This window comes from Lycorma delicatula, chromosome 8, assembly GCF_047948215.1.
Source record: "Lycorma delicatula isolate Av1 chromosome 8, ASM4794821v1, whole genome shotgun sequence".
NCBI classification, from domain to species: Eukaryota; Metazoa; Arthropoda; class Insecta; order Hemiptera; family Fulgoridae; genus Lycorma; species Lycorma delicatula.
In genome coordinates, this window is record NC_134462.1 from 26,572,649 (window position 1) to 26,600,279 (window position 27,631).

Below are 27,631 nucleotides of genomic sequence, written 5' to 3' on the forward strand. Positions count from 1 at the left end.
GGTTTCACTTAATTTACTTCATCAAAGTAATCCTTTAATCAGGCATCTTGCTTGAGTATAAAAATCCATTTTTTTTGTCTTCAGTCATTTGACTGGTTTGATGTAGCTCTCCAAGATTTTCTATCTATTGCCAATCATTTCATTTCGGTTTACCCCCTACATCCTACATCCCTAACAATTTGTTTTATATATTCCAAACTTGCCTGCCTGCACAATTTTTCCCTACCTACCTCTCCCTCCAATATCAAAGCGTATTCCAGGATGCCTTAATATGTGACGTGTAAGTCTGTCTCTTCTTTTAACTATATTTTCCCAAATGCTTCTTTCTTCATCAATTTGCCGCAATACCTCTTCATTTGTCACTTTATCCACCAATCTGATTTTTAAAATTCTCCTATAGCACCACATTTCAAAAGCTTCTAATCTTCTCTTCTCAGGCACTCCGATTGTCCAAGCTTCAGTTCCATATAAAGCTAAGCTCCAAACATATACTTTCAAAAATGTTTTCTTGACATTTAAATTAATTTTTGACGTAAGCAAATTATATTTCTGACTGAAAGCTCATTTCGCCTGTACTATTCGGCATTTTATATCACTCCTGCTTCGTCCATCTAGTAATCCTACTTCCCAAATAAATAGAATTCTGAGAAGAGAAACCTTCTTAATGTTTTCTCTTCCTATTTTTATATTCAGTGGTCCATCTACATTATTTCAACTACATTTCATTACTTTCGTTTTGTTCTTGTTTATTTTCATGCGGTAGTTCTTGCGTAGGACTTCATCCATGTCATTCATTGTTTCTTCTAAATCTTTTTTACTCTCAGCTAGAATTATTATATCAACAGCAAATCTTAGCATCTTTATCTTTTCACCTTGGACTGTCTAAATTGTTCTTTAACATCATTAACTACTAGTTCTATGTAAAGATTAAAGTGTAACGAGGATAGGAATATCCTTATCGGACTCCCTTTTATATTACGGCTTCCTTTTTATGTTCTTCGATTATTACTCTTTTAGTTTGGTTCCTGTAAATCTTAGCAATTGTTCTTCAACCTCTATACTTGAACCCTAAATTTGTTAAAATGCTGAACATTTTATTCCTGACTACGTTATCAAATGCCTTTTCTTAGTCTATAAATGGTATAAATGTTGATTTGTTTTTCTTTAATCTTCCTTCTAATATTAATCTGAGCGCTAAAATTGCTTCCCTTGTCTCTCTAATTTTCCTGAAACCAAATTGGTCTTTTCCTAACAATTCTTCCACTTTCCTCTCAATTCTTCTGTACAGAATGCTAGTTAAGACTGTTGATGCGTGAATAGTTAAGCTAATTGTTCACATTTGTGTATTATTTACATTTATCTGCTCCTGCTTTCTTTAGTATCATGACAATAACACTCTTTTTTAAGTCTGACAATGCGCAGTAATTCTGCAGGTATCCGTCTATTCCAGGAGCCTTTCTGACATTCAAATCTTTTAATGCTCTATTAAATTCAGATATCAGTGTTGTATCTTCCTTTTCATCCTCTTCGACTTCCTCTTCTTCCACTATAACAGCCGTTTTTAATTCATTTCCTCCGTATAACTCTTCAATATATTTCACCCACCTACCGACCTTTTGTTTCATATTATAAATTGATATAACATCTTTATTTAACACATTAGATTTTAATCTATGTACCACAAAATTCTCCTTATATATATATATATATATATATATATATATATATATATATATATATATTCCAAAGATTTTTTAAAAACATAAATAGTTAATATTGTCGCGTTGCGGCCTGCTATATTGTCATTCAATATTTTTCCCCTACTTGTTTTTCATTTTCATTTCGTTACATAATTTATTTCCATTATCTATTTTATATTTATATACTCAAATAAATAAATATTTATTTAGTCAAATTCAGATGATAAAAATTTGTTAAATCATAATAAATTATTATTTATCAATATTGTTGTTAGTGTTTTCTAAATTATTGTTTATTTAATTATAAGATAAAACTTAGTAGAAAATCTATCAACTTCTTACAGACGGTCATTTTGTCAGTTTGTAAAAGATTTTGTATGTGAATTATGCTTATGAAATAAAATCTTATTTCAGTAAGTTATTTAACTTAAGTTGCTTAAGTTATTTTAGTCGTTACGTAAGTTACTAAAACATATTATCAGATAGTAATTGTATTACCTCTGGGGTTTACTTTGGGTCTAATTTGGGGGCTATTATTTTTTCTATTGTTTATCAATGACTTCTCTGATGTGTTTACTGTATGTAATGATCTATGTATGCCGATGATGTTAAAATTTGTTATATGAGAAATGATTTTGACATCCGATTTATTTAAGCCAACTTGAATATTTTATTGGTCTGGTGCGATACAAATAAATTATATTTGAATCCGAAGAAAGGTAAAGTGTTAGTTGCTTCTAGGCAGAGATATTTAGCACCTGTTGCTCCTAATTCCATTGGTGATTACATGTTAACCTGTGATTGAGTCTGTTAGGGATCTGGAAATTATATTTGATAGAAGTTTTAGTTTTGATGAGCATCTTCAGTTTATTTTAAATGATAGTACGCAACTGGGATTTATAAAAAGATACACTAAATATTTTCAGGGTATTGAAGCAGTTAAAGAAGTCGCCTTGAGTACGCTCTACAAATTCCTTATACTTTTTTTATGTCTCGGTTACGTGCAATGTTAAACAATAGGCCTTTTAAATTTAGACGTAGATATTATAATTATTATATTTATGTTACATAAGGTTATTAATAATTTAATCGAATATCAGTCTACATACATTGGAAAGATTAGTTTTTTATGTTCCTAAGTTAATTAGAAATAGGTGTTTTTGGTTCTTTATTTCTAGATAGTGTACCTTGCAGTGTGTCAATTTCCCATTAAATTCTGCTCTTAAACTGTTCGGTACTGTAAGCTTAATTAACAGGAATATTGAGCTGCTTAATGATAGTTTCTGTAGATTTGGTGTTCTGAAATATTGATGTAGTAATATTGATGCTAGTTGTTTTTGTTTCTTTAAGTACACCTTCATGACATTTTTATAGTTTTTTTATATTTTAATTTGTTTTATTAATTCACACGCTTAATTTGTTTATATATAATTTTTTTTAAGTACTTTAGAGAAAAACTATGTTTTAATGTTAAGGTGATATATTTGGGTTGATGCCTGTTACCTTCATCTGTCATCTTCTTTTATTATTATTTATATTTTGGAAAACAAGAACCAGTCAGATATAATTTTTTTTTTAAATATTTAATTTAAAATTAAAACTGGGAGGCCAATTCGATCATTAAATAGCCATACCAAATAATGAGGAAATAATAAACGATAAATGCAATAAATAAAATACAGTTAAACGAAAAGTCACGCAAGCTATAGGAAAAAAACACAAGGAAACCAACATACGAATATATTTTATTAAATATTATGAAATAAATAAATAAAATAATATCCTAACTTATAGTAATCTTTTTATAAGTATTTAATATCCTCCGTTTGCTTATAAACTGGCATCAACATGTTTCTTTATGTTAGCAGCCCTATGTAGAATATTTTGACTTCAATGTTCTGTTTGAGTCGATCAATTGTATGAGAATTATTCCTGAATATTTTTTATTTTTTTATAACTTCAAAGAAAAAATGTTGTGGGACATAAATCTGTCGATTAAAGGTGTCCGTAGATCAAAGGAAATAACTTTCTTCCAAAGAATTCACGTAGCAGCAACATCGTGTTATTCGCTGATTGGACAGACTGTTGTAACGTTTTGCTAGAATCAACAATCGCGTTGCTCTTCTTATAGCAGTTCAATGAAGTCAAATATAATAAACTGGTACCATTCAGATATTACTTTTTCCGTGTAAAATATTAAACCCGCTATTTTCTTCCGAGAAATTGTGCGCCAAACACCGTTTTTCACCCGAATGCACGACGTGAATACGGTACAACGTAATTTTAATTTCTTTGTGGCTTTTACGACACTTCAGGTATGACATTCCAATCTACCGAGATATCTTTCTTATTGACTTTCGAGGTGATCGTTTAACGGACGTACGGACAAGTCCTAAACATTAATTATTTGAAACGGTTGGCCAGCCGGACGTTTTTGTTCATCTACACTAACGGTTTCTCTAAAACGAGCGATTATATGTGAAATTGTTGTTTTATTGGATGTTTGATCGAGAAAAAGTTACAGAAAAGTCTTCCTGGTTCTTTAAAAATTAAAATAACTTAGCACGTTGAGACTGTGTAAAATGCATTATAATATTTTTATAGCATACCTGCAAGTAGCAGACTAAATAGGGAGAGATTACTTGATTTTTGTTTATCTATTATTGCTAATTTACCCACCCATTAGTGGTAACCTAAAAACAAATATCCTGCTTTAGTGAATTAACGAATTCAGTATTTCGTAACTTTTCGCTAAATTGTAAAAAAAAAACATAATTAAATTAACAAGGAAAAATTGTTTAAAAATTAATAAATAATAATTAATATTAATTCAGCAATAAACAATATATTCGATACGCTACAAAACGAGTATTTCTTACAAGATTTATAATTCATTATTACAAGAATAAAAGTAAAAAATACTAACAGCTGTTTTCGTTTTACATAATCCCAGTTGAAAATTAGCTTAATAACATCCAAACCACAACAAACATCCAAACCACTGAAACCTTAATCACTTTGTTAGTAGTCCAACACTATCTGAAAACTTGCCACAAACTTAGTATATCAGCAAGAAGTTTTATATCCGTAATTGACTTGAAACAATTCACTAGAAAGCGTAACAAACTCGGCTAAGATTTAAATCTAGAAAATTGTTATGTCTAATTAAAAATAAATTCATACTGAAAGTTTCATTCAAATATCTTTATAAATTATATAATCGATAAATAATAATATACGAGTATTATACAAATCACGTAAGGAATGAGTTGATATGCTACTCATTGAATAAAAAAAAAAAAATTGCCCCCGCATTTTCATAATTGGATCAAGGGAAACTCAGATAAAACCTTGATAAGAGCAACATCACAAAATGAATAATTAATTATAAAATTTTTAAAAAATGTGATTAAAATTCTTATCAATTATTTAAAATATAAACACATAAAATAATATCAAATTAATGAAGATACCAAATAATATATTAAATATAATTCACCATTAAGAAGGCGTTAATGAAAATTATTTGAATGCATATTTATAAACATGTAAAACGGAACGGAAAAAATCACGAGTTTTTCCACTTTTCATTTAGTATTGTTCCAAAATTGATCGACGTCTATAAAAAAGAAAATATTTTAGTTGTATTTTAAATAAATTGGTGAAAAAAATTTTTAAACGGTTCGGTAATTTATTAAAAATTACATCGGAAGTACAAAACTTCCTTTTTCGTAAGCCGAAATATTGCCCCCGGTTCAAGAAAATAGTTCTTTATTATTTGGTTTGATAGAGATGAATATTAAATTTTTTAAAGAATAAGTGACTATTTTTTAGACAAGATTATGCAAACAAAAACAGAAAAATAGATATCGAGATTATGGACTGGCATGATAATAGGGATTCGCTTAGTCTTGTATGAAATACTAAGAGAATACAATAAATTGAATTTTAGCAATTTACCGTTTTTAGTAAAACCATATATTGTCTTTTACGTTGTTATCGTTTGTTCACGTTATTGTCGTACAATTACCTCGTTTCGGCAACTCAAGTTCCTTACCTGTCTACAAAGGTCTGAAACAAAATTTTATATTAAATTTCTGACAAACGGATTTCCTGATTTTTATGATTGAAACCTCCCCAAAAAAACATTCGTAACTATCACCTAAAATTCACTTGTGGATCAACCAACTTTTTTTTTTGTTTTCTTTTTTGTTATAGATGAGTCTGAGAAATGCCATTTACGCACCCCCCCCCCCCCATAAATGGGGGAGTGTCGGACTCTCTCGGGTTCGGCACCCGAGAGATTAAAAAAAATTAAAAAAGCTTTTCTGCATTTTAGATCCACCCGGTACAGACATAAACCCTACAATTTAAAAAAAACCGGTAGTTCATTTTTGATAAAATCACCATACTTTCCCCTTTAATTCTAGATATATTCGCTGAGGAAAGTAAAGATTTTTCAAATAAGGTATAGTGTATGATTTTTATTATAGTTAAATCGTTTTTCTTAATGAAATAAGAGGATAAATTTCATTTGCGAAAACCATACAAGTGTCTCTTGTAGAAGGTGAATTAATTAGCCGCTCGAAATGAACTATATCAATAACATGCTTTAAAATACGACTTGCTTCCTGATCTGTTATAGAAATATCTATTTACATTTAAGTCTAAAATAATTCTCAAAATTCAGTGAAGTCAGTGATAAAATAATAAATCAGAACGGCAAAACTGTTTCTGATTCTAACCGAACATAAAAATACAAGCATAAAAATACATTCTAGTGTTTTTATGTTCAAAGACATTACGATTTTGTTTCTTAGTCACGAAACTTTAAACAAAATATATCTTGACATACTAGTTTTTTTTTGGCTTATTTAACCGGTTAATAATTACTTGTTAAATTACTAACGTATCAATCTAGAATACTGAATTATTATACTGATTCGTGTACATAAATACTTCCAAGTTATTTAAAAATTTCTTCCTATTTAAATATAACTTGTATATAAACTACTGTTACTTTAGTATGCATTAAAAGTTGCTAAACCAGTTGTAAACTTAAACGTGTTGAATAATTTAGAAGTAAGTTTTTAGCAGAAATTAAATAAGGGTGGTTTAACCTTGACCATTAGTCTGTTATGACCTACTCAATCGATTTAGTTTACTGAACCCAGGTTTTTATAAATGCAGCGTTATGTAAGTACATATTTATGTATTTTTTAATGTAATTCTTAAATAACCTTATTGATTACGGAACATTTAAAAAAATATATTCTAAGATTTTTTATGCATTTTGAATTATAACTTTTAAAACAATTTTATACAATATTTTTACTTCATGCACTACGTAAAGATAATTTTGAAGGATTTTTAAAGATGACAGAAGGGCGGAATTTTGGAAGGAATTAATCATTTGTTTTGAAAATCATTACTTCTGTAGCACAATGATACATCTGATAAAGTATTTTTCAAATCTAATAGCCTTGTAAACCCTCACAATTGTGTTTATTGATCTGATGAAAATCGTCGCGTAATTATGGATATGAAATATAATGTATCTGGTGATCATTTTTTGTAAAAAAAAAAAAAAAAAAAGGCAGAACTATATTTCATCGATAATGATTCATACCTTGAGATGTATGTTGTTATTTTCGAGCCATTAAACGATTCTATGTTTGACATCGGGTGTCACTCTATTTTACAATAAGAAGAAACTCCTCCTTGTTATATTATTGAAGTAGCTTACCTCGACCAAATTTTTGTTCCGAGGAACAATCGAAGGACTATCGAATTTACGTAATTTGACGGTTTGCGATTTTTTCTCTTGAAAAGTCGTCAAAGAAGTGGTATTTTCTTAAAATTTAAATAACCTGAACTTCCTCAAATTGTCGATTGAAAACTCAGTTTATTTCAAAAATCGGAAAAAATTTTATTGTAAAAAATTCAGTGAGTGGTTAATCGCTGCCACAAGTGATTAAGAATCCATCCTAATATGTGTTAACTATAACAGTAAATAATATTTTTTTTATCAATTGGGGAAATTGACGTTAGCTCACCGATATGCTTTAGAAGTATAAAAAAAATCTGATGTGGATACTACATGACTTCCTTGTAACGTATAAATTAAATATATACATTTTTAAAAGTACATAAAATTTTTTTTTTACTAATAATTTTTGATTTTTTCATATTTTTGTTATTGAATTATTATTTATTGTAAAAGTTTTTTACAATCAGAGGTTAATAATTATTAATAAATCAATATGTTTAAATTAAAAAAAAGTTAAAAAAAGGGAAATGAAGTCGGATTTGAACCAATGTGCCTTTTGAATCCAATGTGGCTTTTGGATTAAAGATCTAAATGTTTCATTAATTCAAATTTTATTTGACTATAACTTTGGAACCAATGAAAATAAGTACCACTTATGATAGAGCGTTGAAAAGCTCTCAATGAGGATTTATTACTGCAGTTAAGAAATGCTATCAATAACAACAATTGAAAGTGTTGAAAGAATATTCAGATACGAATTACCGGTTACGAAAAACAAAGTTGTTTGGTGATGCTGACAATATTTTCGGACGGTAAAAATTACCCCTCCATATGTAATTCTTAAAAGAAAACATCTATTCAAAAGTGAAAAGTTTTCCACCCGATATTGTCGTACGAATATAAGAAAAGGATAAAAATTTTGACTTTTTTTTTTTAATAACGATTTTGTACCAGACTTGATTAAATGGGATGATCAACCGAGGGGTTCATTACGAAAATCTTCCATACTTGTAATGAAATGTTTTAGGGATCATACGATCAATGAAGAAAAGCGAAGACTAATCGCTGGAAAGTGTGATCAATTTATTATACCTTGTGGAATGACATCTATTCCTTCAACCTCCTTTTTTTCGCTTTATATCGGAAGTGGGAAAATTTGCTTCAACCAAACGCCCAGTAGCCCGTACATATTGGGTGTGTGGAGTTCACCGCCTACTGCAATGGGATCCACTAAAAACCACTCCCTCACGCAACGTGATGCTGGAATTGCCGCCGATGGCATAACCTCAGCACCTCGTGCGTCACGGACACACCTCTCATTCACACTCTATTCACAAAAAAAAATAAATTTAAAAATTAAAATATATATATATATATACACTATACACATAACTCCTGACAGTGATGCCGACCCCAGACGACAAGGTCGCATCCCCCGGGAGCCATTGATGACGACAATGCAAGCGCACTCTGCCATCCGCCCCCGAGAGCTGGGGCCCATCACCGCCATCATCCGACATCTTCACTGACATCCGCGTGTTCTTCTTCAACTAATTTTTGCCGAAATACTTCTCGGAACCATTGAACACACATGTTCCAGCCTTCACCGGAAGATAGCATCTACTGCATGACACATTTCTTCAACCTCTGCACTACACAAACCGGATGGGCAACATCTGATAAAATAAAATAAAAATAACTTTGACACGAATTTGTGAGTGGATTATTCCGGTTTTTCAGAAATACCGGATTAGATTAAAAAGCGTTCAAGAAATGTTGTAGTTCGAATGCATTTGATTGAAGTGAGGACGATTATTTGTGGTTAAGTGTTTTCGAAGATAATTGCAATTCTACCGATGAAGGAAACTGAAGCATTAATGACAGTATTTAAGTTAAATACCTACTATAATTTCTATGGTTGTAATTAGATATTTACAGAATAGATCGATTTAATGCCATTACACAAGTAAACAAATACTGCGTTATTCATTATTAATATTCTGTGGTGATTTTATAAAATGAAAAAAGTAACAATATTTTTTAAACGTTTTTCAATTTTTCATAGTTGGATACGCGTGGTACATGGGTGTACTTGGTAAGTGAAATTGTTTTATTAAATAATCTATTCCTTAAGTAATTAATGATTACAATAATCTATGATTGTAATTTTTTTAAAATTTGTTAATAAATTAAAAACTCTAAAAATTTTAATTCTATTTTTATTGTATTTTTTTAAAGTTTTATTTGACAATAAGTAAAGTAAACATACGCCTTTTTTTTGGCTGTTATTCAGAACAGCAGTGAAAACGTATTTGTAAAAAAATGATCTCTCCAAAATTGTTGTATTTCTAAACGTTTAGAGTTCCTTTGGATCTAAAAACACTAAAATCGTAGTTATCTGTTAGAGTACAGACGCATCTATTATTTGTTTTTGTATCATCTCAAGAACGGTTTAATAAATAGAAATTCGGTGTAATAACTCGTGTATGACAGAAATTGATTCTATTAAAGTTATGAAAATACCAGACGATAAATCAGACAGCAGTCGAATTTAATTTATTCTTGGTTATTTTATAGTATATATATATATATATAACAAATTATTAAAGGTACTATTGAAAATAAATTTTAGTTTTAATTTTGATTAATCATCCCCATTCTTAAAAAGAAAAAGGTTTAATTTCTGATTGTTTTAAATTTATCATCCTTCTTAAATTTCGTAGACTTCAAACTTGTTTATTACTTTTGTTACTGATTTTTACTGTAAACCAGTGGTTCCCAAACTTTTCTGAGTCGCGGCGCCCTTTTTCAATAAAAAGTTTTCCATGGCACCCTACCCTATGTAAATGTATGCCTACTCGTAAGTAAGAGATAAAAATAAATAAAATTCATCTATTTTCATTATTTTTTTACTTTATTTATAATTAATAATTATAAATGTCTTGGTTCAATTAATTATGAAGCTTTTACAATATTTCGCGGCGCCCCTGTTAAGAGGCCGTAGCGCACAGTTTAGGAATCACTGCTATAAACCACAACTGCAATGGTTTTAAGCGTTCTGAAATAAGTCAGAAGTTAAATTTTAAAATGACAATACAATTTTTTTAGAATAAAAAGCATGTTATGTTAAGTTTACAAGAGAAAATGAAAGCGAAATAGTCTCTCTATCTTCTTCATCGAACAAAAAATAAGCCTCACATCAACGCAAGAAGTACAACAAAACGTAAATATATTCAGGCCAAGATTTATATGACGCCTTCATTCAGTTTACTGAATCTATATCAACATTATTACTTTTAGAGAAAACAATTTTGAATAGCGCTTCTTGTATCTCATATAAAATATGAACTAAAGATATAAAAATATCTTACTCTATAAACTAAATAAAGAATGGAGAAAATAGTATAAATAAATATATAATTTATTAAGATTAATATATAAAAACGCATTATAAAAATTACACCAGAATTGAGTAGATATGTTACTCCACAGATAAAAAACGAAATGTTCCATCATTTTCCTGGATGAATCAAGGGATATCATAGTAAAAAATTATTATCTGAGTAGTATCACAAAAGAAATCTAAAATAATATTTATTTAAAATAGTTAAAAAATAAATCATAATTAAGAAGGCGTTAATGAAAAATTATTTAAGCACATATGTATACGTTAAACAGGATGCAAAAAATTCAGGATTTTTCAATTAATTAATTAAAAACTCATTGTATATTCTAATTAAGTTAGTTAAATAAACACGTTATAAAAATAAACACCAAGATATATTTTTACTTTCCAGGCATCATAGCTATGGAGCTATGATGCAAGAAGGAAAGAATGGTGGTAGTCAGTTAAAAAATAAAGTATGAATTTTTATTTATTTCTCGACATTTCATAACCCAGAAACCCCAAAAAAAAATGTGTGGGGTAATATTAGTACTTACGTACATTTATAGCTTAATAACTTATGACTAGATAAACCGATTTTGATTAAATTTTGTATAGAGACTCGTGTTTATGGAGCAATTTTTAGGTTAAATTTTGGGGTCAATATCTCCAGAGGTGGTTTTGGAGGTCAATTTTCTAAAAATCTGGAAACATAACTCCACTTTATATTAAGCTATTATTATTGTTATTATTATTATCTTACCATTTTTCCCCAAAAATCTAAGAAATCTATCTTCTTATTTATTACATATTTTTAACCGATTTTTTTTTTTTTAATTTTCCTAGGCATAGTAGTAATGCAAGCAAGCAAAAAAAAAAAAAAAAAAAAAAATGCTTTGGCGGTAATATTGGGAATGGAGGAACCGATCAAAGTTTAAAAATACTGATTTTTCGAATTTAAAAAAATAAACATACAAGTATAATGATAATTTTAGAATAAAACTTCATCAAAAATTATCCCCACCTCAAAAAAAAATCTTGGTTAACTTTTTTATGTATCATTATTTTTTCACTATATATGAATAAATAACCAATGTCGGGAAAGTATTAGAGCTTTGTTGCCAGCTTTTTTTTTATGTCACTATTCAAATTAAAACACAATTTATACTTAATTTTTTTTTTAAATTTAAAAATTTTTTGACAATCTTCTGTTGTAGTTAATTTTGTTTATCTTAACGTCGGGTATTATCATTGGAATTTAGTTGTATCTTTTTTTGCAATTTTATCAGCAAATTTTCGTTTATCTATGGTATTTTTTGCTGTGCAATTAAGATTGTTTGCCTAAATCTTTTCAAACAATCTTTTATCCTATATATATTTTTTCTTTTATTATGCTATCTATATATATCATTAGCTATTTTTTTTTGCTCATTTTTCCAAAATCTATTGTTATTAATTCTAAGGTTAACTCCTTCTTAATTTATTTATTATGATTACGTGAGAACTACATAAATAGGCCATAAAATAAAAAAATACAAACTTTCATAAATAAATGAGTTACTAGTTGAAGTAGAAAGGAATATAATAAACTAGCATGCAGATAATTGAATTAATATATATTTTTTTACTTATTTAAAAACAACTAGGGCGTATAAATTAATGCCATGTATATTTTCAAGGTTACGTTATTGTCAGCATAAAAATCACAGCAATTATTTTGTCTTTGTATATATATATATATATATACAGAGTGCTTCTGAAAGTTTCTGCCACACACTCCTCAAACACAAAAAATTGAACAAAGTTCAGATAAATACAAGTCTGAAAACGCTTTGTTTTCAAGTTACTGTAGCAAAACATTTTAGGGTTAAAGAAAAAGTAAAACTTTATAAGCAGAAATTACTAAGTTAAACTGGTGTTTCTATATGCAATCTTACATAAAATATTGAAAAATTATGAATCCCAGGATTTATCTTCAGTAGTTTTCGAGAAACGTTTGGTAAATCCCCAAAAAATGGAGTAGGAAAGCACAATTTTTAGGTTTGGCATAAATTTATCTCATTAAATTACCAGTGACAAAGTAAAACTTAAGATAAATTTTTGTGGAGAATTGAATTCTGAGGAAATTTATATAATTAAAGTCTGCTCTAAAAATCAAGTAATTGACAGAAACAAATTATTGAGCGAAATTTGTGATTTTATAAGAAAGATTGAAAAAAACAGGAAAATTTGGGCTTAAAGTTAAATTCTTTAAGACTTTTTAAAGAAAAGAGTTCAAATTTTTTTTTATTGTACATTCTGATCTTTTTCACAATTTTATTCTAAAATATTAATATTAAATATATTAATTAAATATTAATATTAATTAATATTTAATATTTAAAAAACCCTATGGTGTATTTGAAATACATGTTTGTCAAGGGGAAAGCTGGGAAAGTTATTGAACTCTTTGCTGGCTTTTTTTTGTTATATTTAAATCACTTCATTTGATAATTTCAATTTTTACATTTTTATCAGAAGAATCATCTGACTACAAAACCTCATTCAATCTAAGAAAATGACAAGATAGAAAATATGAAATAGAAATGAAAAATAATTAATGTTTTTATAGTGCATTCAAAAGAACTTAATATCTAAAATTTTATATAATTACTCATTAGTTTGAATGTAACTATATTTATTAATATCAACATAATTTAGAGTTAATGATTTCCATTTTTTGTGTAACTGATCATCATCAATTCTCTGTGCCTTCTGTTTAGCCTTCAAAACACATTTTTTTTTTTACCTTGACACGAACCTCTCTCTTTTTTCCTGTTTAGCCTCCGGGAATTACCATTCAGGTATTTCTTCAGAGGATGAATGAGGATCATATGTATGAGTGTAAATGAAATATAGTCTTGTACAGTCTCAGTTCGACCATTCCTGAGATGTGTGGTTAATTGAAACCCAACCACCAAAGAACAACGGTATCCACGATCTAGTATTCAAATCTGTATAAAAGTAACTGCCTTTACTAGGACTTGAACGCTGGAATTTTTTACTTCCAAACACCTGATTTGGGAAGATGTATTCACCACCAGATCAACCTGTTGGGTTACCTTGACACAAACCTGTTTTTCTTATTCCAAACCATTCATGATAGTGAAAGACAAAAGAGGAAGTGGTAACCTTTTCTAGACATCAAAATAAATTAAATTTTCAATATTTGGCCTCCTATCTCCTTGATGGTGATGAGATAATCCTCTTTTATTTCTAAGTCTACAGTAATACTGTTAAAGTTTCATTACCTGAATGTTGATTATAGTAGTAAATGCATTTTAAACATAATGTATGAGAATTTATGATGGTTGCATTCGGTATACCTTGTGACACCATATTTGTCTATTAATAAAACCTTATATGTCTTGTCTATAGTTTATAAATACAATTTTTTATACCATTTTTGTCCAAGAAGAAGTATTCATGTCGAAAATAATCTATTGTGGCACATATTCAGTATATTGACCTTTCTTTTATTTACTACTTGAGAATTTTTTAATAAATTCATGAGTCAGTAATGCTGGTTATGAAAAATTACACTGGTCGACAAAAAAAAGAAAAATTTTGAAACTGAAACACAAGTTGGTGAACTTAAATCTATCTTTTATCCTGAACCTTAAAATGAAATAAATTTTTCTATATCATTATCAGATTTTTTATTATGCCCTTAAAACATAACAGTAACATTTTGACTTTCTGTTCTGGATGTTATACAAGCTGTGACATTATAACCTACATAATCACTTTTTTTAAATGTTTTTTGTAATAACTATTATTTCAAAAGTGACTAAAATAAATAAAATATACATCTGTACCAATATTTTACAAAACTTGGTGACTACTTAACTGAGAAATTACTTTTTCATTTGTGTACCCACAAGTTTTCTCTTTGTTAAAACCAGTAGTAGTTACTCATCATAGCTTCATCCAATCTACTATGACAACCAATATATATTTATAATATATCTTGATGCAGCCTTTCTGTTTGATCATTGCTTACAACAACCAAACTTGAAGGGAAGAAGTCAAGATGAGAATAAAAAATGAATTTTCAATAAAATTTTGGAGCCTAAATTTTTGTTGTTCATAAATTGTTTCTCTATTAACAGGTCACTATTTTCAGCTCTGGTGAAAAAACTTTGAAACGTTTGTGAATGACTTCCACGTTCCTAATTCCTTGGGATTCAATTTACTAACAATTGTATGTTCATGTATTAATTTTCTGATTCAGGCCCATGAATTACTGTATGTCCTCTTTCAAAGTTATTTAATCATGGAAAAACTGGAGTTAAATATTAAAAGCCATCGCCATCATTATTTAATGATATCGCAAAATTCTTCATTAGGCCTAGTTGTTATATGTAAAGGTGGTAAAATAATTCAGTGAGGCTCAACAAGTTGACCATTTTTTTATTTTGTTGTCCAGGAGTAAAATTCTCTCTTTTTGACCAGTAAATAATATATTTGACCGATAGTATATTTGGTCGTTAATTAATATGGAATGGTACATAACTGTCCCATATATACAAGAAATAATAGTATTTTCTAAAGTTACTCTGTAGACCAAGAAGAACCCCAATAACTTTCTAGTCACCACAGATTGGAAAATGGACATTAGTACCACTCACACCACTCATTAATAATAATTGTAATATCTGGGTCAAATAAAAGCCTGTTAATATCATCCCAGAAAAAAATTAAGCCATCCATAGTAAGGTATTTCTTTAAATTTTGGTTTCTATATCTATACATTGAAATACTGTTTTGTCTAATAAATTACACTCCTTCAAGCGTGAACTTAGAAATTCCTTTTGTTACTTAAACAAATACAAGTTGTTAATTAAATCATTGAGTTTTGCTAATATGATAAAGTGTGGTTGAAAATTTAATTCTTTAAGTGTGAATATTTTATCTCTTGAAGTTAATTCTTCTGCAGTAGTATCGGATGAACCTTTATTAGAATCAGAGATTTCTTCCCAAGAGACTGGTATGTTGTATCTTGATAATTTTTTGTATTAAATTTATAATGATATAACCCATAACATTAGACAATGATAACTTGAAAATGTGACCATTTAGAATACATTGGTACATATATTCTGATTTAAAATGAAAAATATTATATAAAACAATAACGTTGATTCCAGCAATAAAAATTGTATTGACCATTGTTACTAATATTCAGCTAAACCAATTATTCTGTTTGTGAAGGGATCGTGATTTTACATCTATCTACAAGGTCTCAAGTTTGATAAAAAAAGGAAATGGTTTCCTCTTAAAATGTTTGTGTTGCATGTCTGGAGTAACAATAGAAATATTTTTAAAATTCACACTGATGAGGATATTTTCAGAATTTGAATGTTGTTAGAAAAGAGAGGAAAAATAAGACATCAATTTTATCAATAACTAAAGCAGCTACTTGACATTATGAAATAATAATAGTACTACTAGTTCATGCTGGTAACATGACATCTACTATCAATTATTACAATTAAAGCAATTAACTTGATAACTATTAGTGTAAAAAAATTTCTGAAAGACAAGTTTTAACTGAATTATTTTCCTGCAGTTTATATTTTCTTTCATTACCTATCAAAATTGACTTCACTAAAAAAATCCAGAAAAGAGTAATTCTTTGATTTTAAGTAAAGCATAAGTCTTTTGCATTTGTTCTTTAAGTTTATATTTAAAAAAACAAATCATTTTCCTAATAAAAAAAATGATTTTATCTTAACTCATTAAAATATAAATAGTAGTCATTATGTCATTTTGTCTAGATCTGACTTTGGTAATTTACATAATTACAATACCTTCAGTGTAAATTTTTATGAATGAATATGTATGAAATTAAAAATATGAAATCTTTAGTAATAAAATCAGTGGGAAAAAATTAGCATAGGACTTTTTTTGTACTGAAAAATGTTAAAAAAGAGTGACAATCTAAAAATATTACCATTTAATTATTTTCTATTGTTAAGAGTAAAACAGAAAACAAAGATTAGAATATAAACAGTGGTGCCTGAGAGTCTACAACTCTTTCACACAAAAACTACTTAACCAATTGAGCTGAAATTTTACATGAACGTAGGTTATAGCTGGAAAGAACGCAGGACTATTGTTGTTATGAAATGTTTCACTTTTTCATGATGGTCTGTTTTAATAGCTTGCAATAACAACCAGATCATGTTCCTTGCTGATGTCCAATCTTACTCTGGCCAAACCAACAGTTTGGCCAGAGTAAGGGTAACTGAGTAAGAGTAACTGTTGGTTTGGCCAAATCGAATCCAGTAACCTCTTGCAATATTTAAAATTTATTTATTTTTTTGATATCTCTTTTGGTAATCAAGAAAAGTAGCTTTAAAAGTATGACTGTGTACAGTGCAGTGGCCTCTGCAATACTATGTGTGTGATGTGACTGACTACACCTACCTCCGATTGTTAGATTAAAAAAAGAAAAAGAAATGAACTATGGTCACCTCTTCTTTGTGTTTGTTGGGTAACACTAGGAACCATGCAAAATACATTTTTACCTGTGCAAAAGACGGATAACCAGGTGTAACAACTATTTTTAAGATGGCGCTAACTACTTGGAAACCTGCATACTTCAGAACACTCAGTTTCAACTCCTGTGCTGACCACTGTTTCTATGAAGAAATTACAATATACTGATATTTTTAATTGGACTGAGTTTACAGATTTTTAATTAGATGACTGGTCGGTGCTTAATTATTTATCAGTATACTCTCACAAGCATAATGATAACAAACACAGTGGGGTTCAGGGGGCAGAACCCCTGGCTAGACTGATAGGTTTAGCAAAGTGATCCTTGACTCGCTAGTATTTTGATAAATCAATTGTTTTTGAGACATCTGCAACAAAACCACAATTATACTCCTCCTTTTACCTTTTCAGTATAGCTATGAATGAAAGTAGCAGAGTTTCTTATTGACAGAATGCTTTACACTGTTATAATTGAAATAAAAGTTAATTCATTATCTCGTATGGAAGTCTAGAGTTGAGAGATTCATTAGATCATTCTGTATATTTTTATAACAGTTGCTGTATCAGCTAAACCCAATCATTTTACCAAATGGTCAGTAACTGGTCAAAATCATTGCCATTAACACATGACTCAAATTGATTTAACTGCACATCCTGAACCCATAGGGGAAGACACTCTCCATGTGATGGTTTCGGTTGCCACACCACCCCCTCTGTAACTAGCCCTTATGGGCTTTACTGGAGGTCATCTTCAGTACCTCGGCAATGACATCTTTCAGTCAAGCCTCAGACAGGATGCCACTGATGTGAATGCCACATGCGACATTCCTGTCAGTGTACTACTAACGTAAACTCCAAACAAAATAAATTTAGCCAAGTCTGAAATAAGACTGAATAACTTTCTAAGAACGAAGAAACTAAACTCTACCTACCTGAAAAGTAAAAACGAGTTTTTGACACACAACAAATCATAAAACGCAACACGAAAACACTAACAAAACATAACAATAAAAATAAATAATGTAACATAAAACATAACTAATCAAAAACAAACAAGTCTATAATCAAACAGAAACAAAAGACAGCAACAGTTTAACAAATGGTAAAACAAAATATCAATAAAATAATCAATAAACTCAAAAAAATATCAAATAAACACAAAGAAGGAAAGTCCAAGTGGACCATCACACCCCTTCAGTGATCCTTTCTTTCACCAAATATGTAATAAAATTTTCTACGATCAACCATTTGGCCCGGCTTTTCCAATTAACATTGAGATTAAGTGTCGACCCAATAATATCAAGCTGATAAATGGTCCCCGTGTGCATTAAGTCATACCTAGCACATTCATGTATCATATGATAAGTATTGTCCAACAGTCTACATTGTAGACACATATCAGAGTCCACCAAGTTGAATTTCTGAAGTCTGTCCTGAAAAGTGCCATGCCCAGGTAGAGATTGCGGTAACCACCTGTTACTCTTAGTAATATAAGGTGTTGAGCCTGTAACAAAATATCCCGATAACTTTTAAATTTTAGTCTATCCACCCAAACAGGTGCTGCATATAGTATAATTGCCTCACAGATGTCTTTATGCAAGATACTTGTAGTCTTAAAATTGAGACTCCTATCAGGGTTGAACATATGTCGAATTCTGAAGAAGGCATTACAGGCATTCCCTGCGACGTATTGAAGGTGCTTCTTAAACTATAATTTCTTATCAAGAAACATCCGGAGGTACTTTTGAACCTGGACATATCTAATTCGTTGGCCTCACATCGATATGCAGACTGGCCACCTCACAGCCAAACAGGCTTTGAGGAGCATCATTGTGGTCTTCTCCAGGCTGAACGTCATCATATGTTGATGACCCCCATAGCTCGAGTGTCCTGCATGCTTGAGTGGGTCGGAATTCAACCCCCCTCCACAAACTTCCTTCGACCAGCAGGAGCCCATCTTATGCTGATAAGCCACGATATAACACCTGCTGGGCAACCTCAGCTGCAGAAATGAATCAAACTCCACCACCAACAATAAGGGACACAACACACTGCTCTGCGGACAATCCTTGGACAGTGTCTTCCCCACTTCATGGCTGCCGTCGCAGAGCAGCACATCCCAATGACTGAAGTAACTTTGCATAACCTGCAACTCACTCACACTACAATCTCTTAACTACTGTTAATTGCATTTGAAAGCCTGTTTCCAGTTTACCTTGACTATTGGAATTAAATTAATGTTACATAGTAATTAATAATAATCAGTAACAGATTGAATAAGACGAACTACTAGATTTGTAATTACATTAAAGTTAATTATGATATAGTACTGTAATAAATTTTGAAAATATTACGTTAAGTCCATTTTAAAGAAAGTTAATTAAATGTATTAGATTAGCATTTAAAACAGAGAAAATAAAGCTAATCAGTAACCTTTAGTCATTTAGTGGATAACATGTAGTAATTCTGAAATAAGTTATTTGGGTAAGGTTATTGTACTTCTTTATACAGAAACGCATTCTACACTTGAAATTTAATTTTAATTATATTATTCACTACAAGAGCTAAACTCCACATCTAAGGTAGTTCATGATTGAATTTATTTTTCTATTAACCAATAAATATTGAATTTTTATTAGGAAATGATTATTTCATTTAGCCTTTCTCATTTCTTATTTTCTTCATTACTTATTTGCATCAAAGTTTATTTTTAACTCTGAAATTTTTACTTTTCTTAGATAGTTTAATATATATATAAATATATATATTAAATACAATTTTTTTTTGCAAATATTCAAGTTTGTTTCTACAGAGAGAGAACTTTATTATATGCCAATTTCTTTTTTGCACCACTTTTAACCGCATTAAATATGTTTGTTAGCAGTGTTAAAGTTTTCTCATTACATTCTATTCGTACAATGATATACAGTATAACATAGAAAATTCAAAATAACACTTTAATTAATATTGCTTCAGAAAATACACAGAACAAGTAAAAATTACAGAAAGAAGAGATTACAATTATATTAACACATTATCCTTGCCTCAAAATCATTCTAAAAACATGTCACTGAACTATATGGTTTACTATACAATTCAAAATTACCAATTATATTAAATCCATAAAATTATCTCTGTTGAAGAACATACAAATGTGCTGAACATGTATATAATAAACAGTTCACAGTTGATGTAATAAAATTTTAATTAATGAAATATTTGGATCTTATAAGGGGAAGACACATTGGATCAAATCCAATCTCATCTCCTTTTTTTAACTTTTTTTTTAATTTAAATATATGGATTTATTAATAATTATTAACTTCTGATTGTAAAACAAAAATTATAATAAATAATAATAAAGAAAAAAATATGAAAAGTTATTAATGAAATAAAATTTTATATACTTTTCATTTTAATTCAAAAATTTTTACAATCAGAGGTTAATTAATAATAAACCAATATATTTAAATTAAAAAACAATAAAAAAGTTTAAAAAGAAATATATGCATATGAACTCTGATCCGAACCAATGTCCACATATCTACTTGAGCACATATCTACTCCACATATCTACTTGAGTGATGTGAAACAAAATTAATATATAAACTAATAATCAAACTATTCGATTTAGTGAACTCCTATATACTGGTTAAACTTTATTTAACCAGTACGTAGGATAAGTTTAAATGAAGTGCAGCAAAAAATATATATATGTAATTTAATAGGCGTACAAGGAAGTCATGTGGTGTCCACATCAGATTTTTTTATTTTGTAATTAAATGTATATTTTGTGATCCTGCTCTGAACATATCACAGTTTACCTTGATATATCCAGGAAATAATAAAAGGGGCAATTCCTTTTTTTATTCATAGAGTAGCATATCTAAATATTATTAATGTGATCTATTTAATAATGTACTGTTATGTAAAACTTAAAATAAACAATTTATTAAAGTTTAAGCCTTAAAGTTTTCTGAGGCTTGTGTTTGCTAGATTTGGTTTTAAAGTCACTAATTTGGAGGAAAACATGAATTGCTTAAGACACGGAGTTAAAAATATTTTGAAAATCATATGTAATTGTAAAACTAACAATTATCTTTAAACACTCTATATGTTTCTTTCTTATTTTTTCATTTTTGTTGCAAACATGGTTGCAGTAAATCACTGTTTGACTCCCCAAAATCAATTAAATTTTAATTAAAAATATAAAAACATATAATAATAGGAAAAAGCATTCTCATTCAGTCATATTTAATTAAAAACTTAGAACCAAGAATATGGTAATAAACTTTCAAAAAACCTTGAATTATTTTATACTTTTTAAATTGTGTAGATTTTTTCTATAGAAATAAATAATTAATAATGAAAATTTTTGAATTAGAATGATTTGATTGCATATATATTTATATTTCAATATTTGTTGATTATTTGTAAGTGTAATATTCTCACTACCTTGTTTGAAAAAAAGAATAAACCAGTAGTTAATTCTGCCTATATCTTATATTATAATCTAAAGTGGTTAATTTTTCAATTTTGAAACTTTTAAATAAAAGAAAAATGGTGTAAATGGTTAAAGATAGTATATGGTTAAAAATAATGGTGTAATGGTAATAAATAGGATTATATAATATTAACTGTGTGATATTCCCTCCAGCCTGGATCTTTTGGACAACAATTCTATTGCATACTTCCACAATCACATTATTTCAGGGATGGGTTAGGGTTTCCCTTAAGAAGGTCTGATTCTGTCTACAATGGTTCCTTAGTATTTGGAAAAAATATTTCACAACAAACAATATTACTACAGCACAAATATTTCAGAATCAGTCGACACAAACTATTGATTATTAATATGCTGTTTTTATTCTACATAAAGATATACCAATCTACATAGTAGTTGTGGATAGAATTAGCATTCATTAGTTATAATTATTATTTAAAGTTGTAACTATTTCAAATTACAAAAATTTATTTGTTTACTATATGTACAATTTTTTTCTGTATGTCATTTACTTTTATTCACTTTGAATTCATTATATTACTTATTTGTTGTGAACCCACTAGCTTGAATTGCTCTACTTAACGAGTTGAATGTACGCATTGTTCTTTAAGAATTATCTGATAAATCATTTTATACATATTTTTTTAAATGCTGTAGCATACAGCAATAATAACATTTAAAATGTATTTTTTTATCTGTATGATAAAGACCTTTTTAAACATTTAAAAAATTTTTAACAACTCATTTGTTTGTTAATTATTATAGTAAATATATATTTTGTTACTGTATATAATTTTGTTATCTTATTATTATTATTATTATTACTGCTACGTTTGAAAACAATTCATTAAAATTTTAAAAGCTAACTTATAGTTATTTTACATTTAACCTATTTATTTATCTTAGGTTATTAAGTATTATTACTATTATCATTTTTTTATCAGTTAGACATGGCATATTTCTTAAAAAGATTTAATTAAAAGTTTAGATTTGTCGATGACTACCAAAAAAGTTAAATAAGTTTTTTAAAAATGAACTTATTTTCTAAATTCATGAAAATATATATCTAAAAGATTTTTTGGAGCAACTATTTAACTAATTTTATCATTAAAATAAAACATCTTCAAAATAAAACACTTTCTTAAAAGTATATTTTATAGTTATCTTGAATAAAAAAGCAATAAGGGGTTCTGAGAGTTGTTTTTTTTTTTTAAATATACTATGTACAGAACATTCATTTTACAAATTATTGAGTAGAACATCGATGACGGAAGTACAGCTGTTGATTGCAATAAACGTTAAGAAAGCTTATGAATAAGAAGTCTAGGTTTAAAGATTGTTTTTCTGTCTGAGCGTACCACCATGACACAATGACAAATAGCTTCTGAGTGTAGAGTTAAAATGGAAACAGTGAATGCTGTTTTAAAACAATTTACAAAACTGATTCTTTTTCACCCAAATGAAAGGCAAATGTGGCTGTAAAAGAAAAACTACTTCAACACAGGATCAGTTTATTAGTGAGAAAAAGTAAACTTGATTCAAAATTATCTGCTTTGAAATTAAATTGAGAATTAGCAACCAGTGAAACAGATTTACATGTGACAACTGTTAGACGCAGACTTCTTGCTGCTGGATGGAAAGCTTGTTGACCAGCTCAAAAGCAGCTTTTTTACACATCAGTAATGTGTAAAACAAGGTTCTTTCGGGCCAAACCACATGCTAACTGAACTAAAGAAGACTGGAAAAATATTGTTTTCTGACAAGTCACTTTTTATGTTCAGGAGCAAAGGGTTCCTTAGGTTAGAAAAACATCAAATGAAAATACATCACTGGCTCATATAAAACAATCAGTTAAACATTTCCAGAAAAAAATGTTTTGGGATTATTTCACATTTGAAGACCCTTATTCATTACTTCCAGTAGATAGTATGTTGAAAAGTAATGGCTATGTCAAGATTCTGAAGGAAAGTATTGTAACACAATTTCAAAACAAATTCCCACAAGGCAACAGAGTGTTCCAAAAAGATTTGGCGCCATGCCACAATCAAGTGGAAGAATGTTTTTAAGAATGAAACATTAAAGTGCTTCTGTGGCCAGCCAGCTCTCCAGGCTTAAACCCAATGGAAAATCTTTGGCCAATAATCAAAAAATGGCTCTCAAAGATGAATTGTACCACAAAAATTGATTCATTAAAGCATTAATATCATGGTTTCATGATGAAGAAATAAAAAAGATGTATACATATAGGTTAAATTAGTTTTCACCCCAAATTTCTCAAAATCTACTGCAGATACGATTCTGGGACATATTTTCAGGTCAAAAACCATAAGAAATCGCTAGTTCTGCCCCTTAATTAACGTCCTAAAAATTTCAGTACAACCTCATTTCACCAGGGTAGCTGAAATCTGAGCGAAATCTTTCATTAGACGTAACTCTCAAACAAAGCATTTTAGAACATATGTTTATAGAACTTTTCCCTTATAACTCTCAAACAAAGCATTTTAGAATATATATGAACTTTTCCATTATTTTCACAAGAAGAATAGGTTATAAAAGTCCTGGGAGAAATTTGTGATATTAACACTGGTTTGATCATTTAATTAGAGTGTAGAGTTCAATTTGTTAAATTAAACACAAAATGAGTGAGTTTCACTGTTTACATAATTATTAGTACTAATGTAAGATTAAAAAACTTGTTTAAAGTTCAACCTTATGATTAATTTATATTTATATATTAAAAAGAATAAATTGACAGTTGTATTATGATTCTATATGTGTATATGTGGCCATTTTTATAACATATAATGTCATAATAATAATAATAGCTAACACCTGTTCTTACTTCCTAGTATTACTGCCCTAACTGTTACAGTATTTTATTATGTAGTTTTATTAAGTATTAATTAATCTTTAATGTTGAAGTGGGCGTAGTTATATAATTTCAAAATGAGCTTGGTGGGAACAGAAGGTCACATACTTATAACGCGTCATTAAGCAAGTACTCTATAATCATATCAATACCACAGAAACTTTTTTTTTAATACCTAAACACTTTTAAACTGCGTATTAAAAATATTTGTTAAATTTTAATTCTGTAATTATCTTAAAGTCTATATACCGGTATATGTATACAAAATACATATTTATATATATATGTGTATATTTAATCTGTTATAATAATTAATTTTTTTCTTTTAAGATGTTCTGAAATTATGATAGAGAGTATTGTCCCTTTCTTTATTATTTTATTCCTGGTTAATGTATTTACCTAGTCTTTTTTTTTTTTTTTGGGTGTAAAACATTTACATGTTAGCATCACCTGGGAAACAAAGATAAATTATAATAAAAAAAAAACTTAGCTAGAAATTTAAAAACAAAATTAAAACTTAAACAAAAATAAAAATAAAACAATCTAACAAACTCCGAGAGGAGTGTAAAAGTCTCCTTTTTGGATAACAAAAAAATAAAAGTTTAAAACAAAATTCGTAATACTATTAGAAGGTATCTAACATATCTCTAAAAAATGAAAAATTTTTTATTGTTGCCCACAATTCGATGAATGTTCCTGAGTAATTTAAATTTATGATGCAAGGCCGCATAACTCAAGCAATCCACAAGGATGTGGCACACAGTCAAGCGGCAGCTGCATCATATGCATATTGGTGCATTTACTACTTACATCACATAACTCTGAGTAGCTCTTGTATGTCCTATCCACAATCGCCAGAGGACTACTTCCTCATTATGAGTTTTTCTGCATGAGGAGTCCCATGACAGCATAGAATCTTTTATTTGCTGGAGTTTGTTATCAACAGTAGCCGTCCAGTCCTTTGCCACTTTGCTCGAAGAGACTATTTTATGCAATTAATAAAGTCAGAAGGAGCAACCTAGTGGTGAAAGGAGGTTGATTGCATGCATCTTTAGCAGCAAAATCTGCACGCTCATTACCTGGAATTCCCAGATGGCTAGGAATTCAACAGAAACTCACTTGTGCGTTGTGATGGTTCAACTCGGTGATTGTATTATAGATTTCAGTGATCAAAGGATGTCTAGAGTAAAAATCTTCTAAAGCTTGGAGTGTACTACATGAGTCGCTACAAATGAGGATATTTCGATGCTTAGGGATAATGATATTCACAGCCTTATTTATAGTTTATTATATTTTTATATACAGTCATTATTAGTTACAGTTATTTATAGTTCAGCAGTAAACACACTCGTAATACCAGGTAGACTAAACATAAGTTCTATCATTGACAACAAATGCGCAACCAACTGTATCATTCTGTTTCGATCCATCAGTGTATAACTACTGCATCTGGGTTTATTTTGGAGAGAATACAATGAAACATTTGCTGAAAGGCAGTAGGTGGTGTTGATTCTTTATTGTATATCGTCAGGTCAAACATGAAATTTATATACCTAAAAACTTGACATCAGCAGAGATAGCAATAAGTTTTCCATTGAGAAAAACTTGTAAAGTGGAAGGGTCTTGCAGCTGAGAAAAACTACACATTTTGTTTTTTTTTCAGGTATAAAGGTGAAGCCAGTATCCCTGGACCAAGCTTCAAGGTGAGATATAGTGTTCTGTAGTAGTCTCTCTGCTATGGCTGTTCAATGGGATGTAATATATATAGCAAAATCATCAACAAATAACAAACATGAAACAGAGGCTGCACATATTTAATAATACTGTTGATAGCTATAGAAAATAAGATGACACTTAAATCACTTCCTTGAGGTACTCCATTCTCTAAGATGATGCTACCTGATACAGAATCTCCAACACAAACACGGAAAGTCCGGTCATTTAAGAAATCTTTGATAAGCATGTTGCCTTTGACTCCCCATTCTTTGAGGGTGTATAGAATACCATGTTGCCAGGCCATGTCGAATGCCTTTCTGATATCAAGGAAGATAGCGATGAGGCGTTGGCGTAGTAGGAAAGCATTTTGAATGGCTGTTTCCAGTGACACTAAATCGTTGATGGAAGATCGTCCTTGTCGGAAACCACTGTTCTGGAGATAAAAGGCCATGTCTCTCTAAGTACCATGTAAGCCTGCAGTTCACCATTCTCGCCATCACTTTGCATAAAACAATTGTCAAAGAGATAGAGTTGTAGGTTGAGGGGCTTCCTTTATCTTCACCAGGTTTAAGTACTGGTTCAACAATGGCTTCTGACTAGACCGATGGGATAAATACATAATAGGTGTTGTAGCACCAAATTAAGAAGGTGTAAGAGCATACTGAGATGAATGTTGTCAGGTCCAGGGGAGGTGTCATGTGATTTTCACAATCTTATAAAGATTTACTTATTTATTTATATCAGATGTAACCCATTACCATCATTATCTAATACAGTGTTTTATTACTGATGATAACATGGATCCAAAAATCGTTTTATGTGTATTCATAAATTTATATTAAATTTGCTATTTTGGGGTATTCATAGGTAATTTTTTTAACAATTGTACAACAGCTTGTATCTTTATATATGAGTGAATTTGTATATTATACTTAATTTGTATATGAGTTTAGTTATATATATATATATATATATATATATATATAACATTGACTTGTATGTTTGAGTGTGTGTCTTTCTCTTTCTTTCTTTCTTTCTCTCTCTCTCTCTCTCTCTCTCTATATATATATATATATACAAAGTTAAACTAATCAAACAAATTTGAAAATTTAAGCTGATTTTCATTAGTTTTGATCAAAATTGT

General features: G+C 29.2%; 1 protein-coding gene across 6 annotated transcripts in view; it reads left to right on the forward strand.

Moving 5' to 3' along the window:
* t (C45 family peptidase tan) overlaps nt 1-27,631 on the forward strand; it is a 102,922-nt gene that overhangs the window by 56,417 nt on the left and 18,874 nt on the right. For 2 of the 6 annotated variants that reach the window (XM_075372987.1, XM_075372985.1), the window contains one exon: nt 26,435-26,474. The exons of 3 other annotated variants lie outside the window; for them this stretch is intronic. The gene's annotated coding sequence lies outside the window, so the exon portion shown is untranslated. Of the gene's footprint in view, nt 1-9,546; nt 9,566-26,434; nt 26,475-27,631 lie in introns of those variants that run through there. One more of the 6 variants, XM_075372989.1, reaches the window with a different exon arrangement.